Source organism: Artibeus jamaicensis, unplaced genomic scaffold, assembly GCF_021234435.1.
Source record: "Artibeus jamaicensis isolate MK-2021 breed Jamaican fruit bat unplaced genomic scaffold, CSHL_Jam_final scaffold_1964, whole genome shotgun sequence".
Lineage (NCBI taxonomy): Eukaryota > Metazoa > Chordata > Mammalia > Chiroptera > Phyllostomidae > Artibeus > Artibeus jamaicensis.
In genome coordinates, this window is record NW_026522030.1 from 49,954,793 (window position 1) to 49,962,672 (window position 7,880).

At 35.5% G+C, this 7,880-nt stretch overlaps 2 pseudogenes; one reads left to right on the forward strand and one right to left on the reverse strand.

Annotated features, from left to right (window-relative positions):
* Positions 1–1,480: 1,480 nt before the first annotated feature.
* On the forward strand, positions 1,481–2,081 carry LOC119038711 (ubiquitin-conjugating enzyme E2 E2-like; annotated as a pseudogene).
* Positions 2,082–7,368: 5,287 nt separating this feature from the next.
* On the reverse strand, positions 7,369–7,486 carry LOC119038712 (uncharacterized; annotated as a pseudogene).
* Positions 7,487–7,880: the final 394 nt, after the last annotated feature.

The following is a 7,880-nucleotide window of genomic DNA, read 5'->3' on the forward strand; positions in this document are numbered from 1 at the left end:
AAAACCAATGGGGATTAAGCCAGTGGAAGAAATATTTGGAGTCCCAAGCACAAGCAGTTCCTCTGAAGGAACTCATACACAGACTTACTCAGACTCACACATCTTAGCTCCAGCACCAGGCACTTAAAAGGTGCCAGTGGCATACAGGGAGGAACCAAAGTGTCTGACACCAACGTGGCAGTTGGGGTACAGCTTTCTTCCAAACAGAAAGGTAGGCAGAAGTCACTGCCCCTTTTCTGAGCCCTTCCCACACAGGGCCACAGAGCCATATCTGAGACTACACCAACCTGGATAACACTGTTTGTTCTGCCCTGGAGATCCCCTGAAACTCCTTCCCATCCAACAAATGGGCATACCCAAATGGTTAACCATGACCTTTCCATATGAAAGGCTTGTCTTGGTTCATGCTTGACAACTTCCTAAATCCTATCAAACAAGCAATAGCAAGCCTCATTAAGCCCCCAGCTGTCATAATTCTTACTAAGTGGCCCCAGGCCAGGCACTAGAAGAAGCCAGCCTAGATTCACAGCTAGGAATCTCTAAGCCCAACACAAGTAGTAGTCATCTGCTGATGGCTTTATAGCTGTTGCAGGATTCTGGACCTGGGCAGAACACAGGTGGGGATGACCTTGGCCTGTACCACCTGGAAAACCCAGAGCCAGCAAACCCAGTGGACAGTTACAGACCCCAGCACAGCACCACCACCTTTCCCCTGCACAAATGATCCTCTACAGAGGGTGGAAGTTGGTGGTCAGTGGTCACAGCCAATCCTTGCAGCTGACTGGCCTGGTTAAATCCCTCCCATTGATCTGCCAACAGAATCCAAGGCTCAACTACCAGATTAGTGTAAACTCAGCCAACAAGAAAGGTGCACCTTGAGTATACAGCTTGGGTGACAGGGAAGGCTATGCCACTGGAGCCTATAGGACACCTACCACATTAGGCCATGCCACCACAGCAGGGAGTCAGAGCAGCTCAACCCAACGCATAGAAACAAACACAGGAAGGCTGCCAAAATGAGGAGACAATAAAATAGGGCCCAAATGAAAGAGCATATCAAAACTCTAGAAATAGAACTAAATAAAAGGGAAATAAGCAATCTATCAGATACAGAATTCAAAATTCTGGTTATAAGGATGCTGAAGGAACTTAGTGAGGGTCTCAATAGCATAAAAATGCAGTCATAAACAAAGGATACACTAACTGAAATAAGGAATAATGTACATGGAAACAACAGTGGAGCAAATGAAGCTGGGAATCAAATTAATAATTTGGAACAGAGGGAAGCAAAAAGCAACCAATCAGAATGACAAGAAGAAAAAATAACCCAATAAAATGAGGAAAGTGTAAGCAGCTTTTGGGACAACTTTAAACTATCCAACATTTGCATCATAGGGGTACCAGAGAAGAAGAGAAAGAGCAAGAAATTGGGAATCTATTTGAAAAAACAATGAGGGTCAGTGGCACTGAGGGATCTAAAATGTCCACCGAGGCACAGAGAGTTGATGACAGTCCACCACTAGTGGAGGAAGTTCTAATGGAGACCAACATAAAAGTGTTCAACAAGAACCAGAAAGAGAACAAGTTCAGGCCAAGAAAAAGGATGAAAAAATATCCAGCAACAACTGCTGAATTGTCAACTAGTGCTAAATGAATTCAGAAGGAACTTGCAGAAATTACACTAGATCCTCCTGCCAACTGCAGTGCCAGACCCAAAGGAGACAACATTTATGAGTGGAGGTCAACTATATTGGGACCCCCAGGAACTGTCTATGAAGGATGAGTGTTCTTCTGTAACAATACCTTTTCACCAGAATATCCATTTAAATTCCCTAAGGTTACCCTCCGAACAAGAATCTATCACTGTAATATTAATAGCCAAGGTGTGATCTGTGGACATCCTGAAGGATAACTGAAGTCCAGCTCTGACCATTTCTAAAGCCCTCCTCTCCATCTGCTCCCTTCCCACAGATTACAACCCTGCTGACCCTCTGGAAGGCAGCATCACCACACAGTTCATGACCAACAGAGCAGAGCATGACCAAATGGCCAGACAGTAGACCAAGCAGTACGCCACATAGGGGCCTGCATCTGCCGCCTCACTGGACCTGTGCAAGCACATTCACCAAGAGCATCAATAGATCTATCTAGCCCTCTGAACCTCTGTTCTTATTTTCTTATTTTTATCATGTTTTGAACCATTTTGCAATGGTATATCATTCTTCTCTCTCCCTTCTTCCTCTTCCCTCTTCTTTCCCTTTGCTCCCCATCCCTCAAAACCCTGACCCCACTTATTTTCTTTTTAATTTCTATTAATTTGAAAGATCTGGGTTCTTTTTTCCACATCATTGTAGATGGGAACTTGTTTGCAGAGCAAAAAATGTTGGATCTTTAACAGTAAGAGCTTTCTTACAAAGCTTTGTGTTCCTGTGTCTTTTTTTTTGTTGTTTTATTTCAATTTCTTTTCTTTTATATGATCTTTAGGGAAATGCAAATTCAGAATTATATCTCATTTATACTTAAATGTAGTGCTTATGGTTAATTTTTTCTACTGAAGCCTTTATAGGTGGGTGCATGCTACTGGGAACAAGTTTTTGTGAAAAAAAGCAGCTTAAAGCAGAATCACTGTGCACTACTGAGACTCTGCTTATCACTAGCCTTCTGTCCCCCACACAGAAGACTGTTGGAATGAACAAAATAATAAGTATTTTGATTTAGTTAAAGTTCTTATAAATTTGTTAGGGAACTGCCACTTTTGACTGTGGATCAGTTGATGTACACTTGCACTATTAAAGCACGCAATAAATCACTGTAGCTGATAAACACACACACACAAAATAAAATAAAATAATAATAACAATGAAAGAAAACTTCCATAATTTGGTGAAGGAAATAGGCATGCAAGTCCAGGAAGCACAGAGAGTCCCAAACAAGATGGATGCGAAGTGGTCCACTCCAAGACACAACATAATTAAAATGCCAAAGGTTAAAGATAAAGAAGAGAATCAGAGAGAGAAAGAAAGTTAGTTACCTACAGGGGAGTTCCCATAAGTCTGTCAACTGCTGATTTCTCAAAGGAAACTTTGCAGGCTAGAAGGGATTGGCAAGAAGTATTCAAAGTGATGAAAAGCAGGGAGCTACAGCCAAGACTGCTCTACCCAGCAAAGATGTCATTTACAATCAAAGGGCAGATAAAGAACTTCCCGACAAAAAACTGAAAGAGTTCATATCACCAAACCATTATTATATGATATGTTAGAAGGACTTATTTAAGAAAAAGAAGATCAAAACTATGAACAATAAAATTGCAATAAATACATATCTATCAACAATTAAATCTAAAAGACAAACTAAGCTAACAAGAAGAATAGAGACACAATCATGGATACAGAGAGTGCTTTGATGATTTCCAGATGAGGGGGGTGTAGAGGAATGGGTGAAGAGGTGAGGGGATTAGGAAGTACAACTAAGTAGTTATACAATATCAATGGGGTTTAAAGTACAGTATAGGAAATGGAGAATTCAAAGAACTTATATGCATGAACCCTGGACATGAGCAATGCTCTGGGAATTGCCTGAGAGAGTGGGAGATGGGGGGGGGGGGCAAAGGAGGAAAAATTGGGACAACTATAATAGCATAATCAATAAAAATCTGCAAAAAATAAATAAAAATTAAAAAGAAAGAAAAACATTATTATACCAAGCAATGGAGAAGACCCAAGGAGTTTCTGCTAATGAAAAAATTAAAACCACTCCTCATAGAGAAGCCTATTTGTTGATCATAAAATATATCAAGGTCAAATTTGAGAATAATTCAAGATTAGAAAAATTTGATTGACCTAACCTTTGATAGAATGATGATAATAAGGTCAATATTAAATTATCTCTAATTTAATCATAGTTGAAAAAATAATGAAGTCATTATAAGGTATTTTCAAGTTATTTTGTTCTAAAGAACTTGATTCTGAAATACAATCATCTTTATCAAAACTGGTTTAAATCATTGGATGTATGAATACGAATCCCATACTCTGAGTCAAAGAGCATGCTAAGGTGTTGAGAGAGAAAAGTAGATCTAGTTAACAGCACTTACGGTATTTCTCTTTAAACAGTTGTGTTTATTTTGTTTGGCTCATTGCTAATCTAAAATCTCAAATGCTTATACTTATATTTTTCTTACAGTAACAATAATACATGCATATTATATTATAATAGAAAAACTAGAAAACAGAGGAAAGCATAAAAAAAGTATAACAAACTGTAACATCACCTTAATATTTAGTAATTTTATTGATTCCTGTATATCATTTTATTTAAGTGGAAATAACATATTTTAAAGGCTGAAATCTCACTGTATATAGAAACTTTTATCATATTTTATCATATTTTTAAAACATAGCTTTATGTTTTAATTATAATCCTCATAAATTATTACAATCAAGAATATCAATGTTTTCATATTATTCCAATTTATCCATTCAACAAGTAGTTATTCATATCATATTTGCTCATGCTGCCATTCTAGATGCAGGTGATACAGAGTTTTATTCTCAGGGATCTTGCAGTGTTTCATCTGACTACCAAAACTAATTCTTTACCTCACTATTTTGAATACCTATTTATTTATTACTAGATAAGGAAGTACAATAAAAGAAATATAAATGTCATCATAGAGTTGCTTATTACTTAATAATAAAGTCCTTGAAGTGTCATGTGATAAGCATGTACAATTTAATATTTTTGACAGATACTACAAACTTTAAAGAAAAATTTTATAAATATCTACATGCCTACCTGCTATATATGAATGTGGACAGCATTACACATATGAAGTTATAAAGGATGTTTTTAAAATTCTTCACCAATTCGATAGTCGAAAAACATGTGAATTTATCTCAACTGATTATAATATTGCATAGATTTTCTTAAAGTAATTGGTAATATGTATTTCTATTTTATGTAAGCTGCCTGTGAAAAACATTTACTTGTTACTCAATTGATGGTATCTTTAATAGATTTGAAAGTATAGCTTGTGGGGTTTAGTTTGTAAATTTTATAAACATTTTCCTTTTAACAAAATCCCTTTGTGCTGGAAAAGGGCTTTTCTATTTATTACAATTATTGACCTCTTTTTATAGAGATTTATGTTTTATACTATCTACTTCAATCCAGTTAACCTATTTTTCTTATTGATATAAAGTATAATGTAAATATCTAACTTGCTCAGTTGGTTAGAACACTGTCCTGATATGCCCACATTGCAGGTTCTATCTTTGGTCATGGCACATACAAGAATGAATGCCTAAATAAGTGGAACAACAAACTGATGTAGTTGGCAGATCAGTTTTTAAGCAATAAGTTTTTTAAAACAAATAATTTGTTTCTCCCACTACTGCACTTATTTCAAGCTATCACCAAGCTTTCTTTTTAATACCTTTAAATCTCAGATAACCACACATGGGATAGACTCTGACTGAGTGCCTAACTGTGGCATGATACACTTAATTAGAAGAGATATGGTGTGTTGAACTTGTGAGAAACAACATTTTCAAAGTTTAAACTGGTGACTTCAGAGCTTGTGAGGGAAACACAACATTGCATTCTTTGTCCTGAAGGTCATGGGTTGTACTTAAACATGTGCGTGCGTCCACGACTGACGTCACTGGGCTCACTGAACAATGCCAACTTATCAAGACAGCCATGAGAACTGCAGCCATGTATTCCACACAGTTGTTTTCTTGTGTATAGATTCCCTTAATATTTCCTTCTGCTTAAAAAAAGTAGAATGGTTTTAATTCTCTTACTTTGGAATTTCTCCAGTTTGACTTGGTCAATAAAATTAACTCCTTTGTGTCTTTTGAGTTTTACTTTCTTTATATTAAACAGGTTCCACTAGATTTGATTATTTGCAAAATCTAATCTCTATGTAACAATATAATTTGTAATTAATACAAGATATCGGCATTTCAAATCACATCAACGACCTAAATGTAAACTCAGTTTTTTTTTACTTACTTGCATTTACACATAGCTAATTTGTATAACTTCTCTAACTCTGGAAATCTCCATATGGAAAACAATGATAGTAATAGACTCTACCTCATATGATTGTAGGGAAATTTAGAAAAGATATATTTGTAAATTCCTTTTCAGTATCTAGTATAATGGGTACTCAATAACTATTATTATTATAATGATTCTTCTTCCCTTATTATTCCCTTATAATAATTATTATTATAATTATTCTTCCCTTATCTTGATGAGGATAATTTTAATCAAGTACTAGTATCAGTGAAGGCATAGTATTCTATAAAATGTATATATTTTTTAAAGGTAAAATGATCTCTATCACTTTTAGTTCAATTTTATTCAATTGTCATAAAATTTCTCATGTGTATAATTTTCAGATACACTTAACAATTTCTTATGTTAATCTCTCCATCTTTATTGTAAGATGGCTAAAATGTTATAGGTATAGTGTGGATGATTTTGAACAAGCCATCTTGATAGTCTTGTGATTTTGTCTTACAAAAGCTAAAATAATGAATGCTAACTTAAGGTTAAGTGGTTTCTCAGTGGGCTGGATGATTACTCAATGACTCATTACTAACAAAGCAAAGTCCAAAGGGAAGAACAACTCAGCAAAATACTGGGGTATATGTGCAGCTGTTAAAATTGTGCCAAATTGTTGAATAAAGAGATAATGTACATGAATCAAACTCACAAGTGACACAGAACTAGATACAAAAACCCAAAAAATAATAGGCTAGAATTTTATAAGGAATTTTTTCAGTCTATAAAAGCTGGTAAAGTTGATCAAGTGAAATATAACAAGGATAATCAAATACCAAAAGCAGAACTATTAGGTAAAAGATATTGAGGGAGGTGATTTGTCTATCAGCTACATGTGAAAAGAATTTAGGTTGGATTGACTACAACCTCATGGTTAATGAGGCTCAGGAAAAAATATATAGCACATCTTAGAATTTATGTTAGCTAAATAATAGTTTATAGAACAAATGGTGTCGGAAGTCCCATATTATTCCATGGTGGAAGAAGACACTTAAAGACCTGGACACAGCTCCAGGTACTGCAATCTGTGTTAACGCTGAACAGTGGGAGAAGGTTGGCTGAACGTCAACAGAATAGGCACAGGCCTAGAAATGGAATAGCTGGAAAAATTATATGTAGAGACAACCACAGTGTTATCCCAGTTCAAGGTAACTCTTCTGTGATGTTATCCATGACACAATACAGAAGTTATTGGGAGAGTAAATCAGTTTATGGGCCAAACCTTAAACACTGCACCTAGAATAAAAGAAAAAATCTGTTTCACTGTCTGTATCTGATGGACTCAAGCACTGACTAAATTGCTACCTAAGTAACCAATTTCTTAAGAATGCCTCCACATATTTTTTAGAACATTATATTAAACTGATAAGAACAGATACTACACTTGATCTTAGCCAAAAGGCCAAGAGGTGATAGAACATTATAAAATACAATGTTTCATCCCAATATGCAACTTGTAAAATGAATTTTTTCATTATTATTGACAGAAAAACTTTGATTCTCTCATCAGGGATTTTTTAATTGGACAATGAAAAGCCTATTATAATGGACCATATCCCCTTTACATTCTACTTCTTAGAAACTCAAAATTTACCCAGTCATTCACTCACTCATTTATCCAGTGTTTATTGATTATACCTGTCTATTATATTTCAGTAACAGTTCTTTTCTAGGTACTGGGATGCAACAGTGAAAAGGACAGAGAAGGAACTTTCTCTTGTGAAGCACCCACTTTTGTGGAAAGAAAGACATGAGATAAGAGATACATGAGTCAAGGAATTTCCATATAGAGACTATTAAAAAGGAAA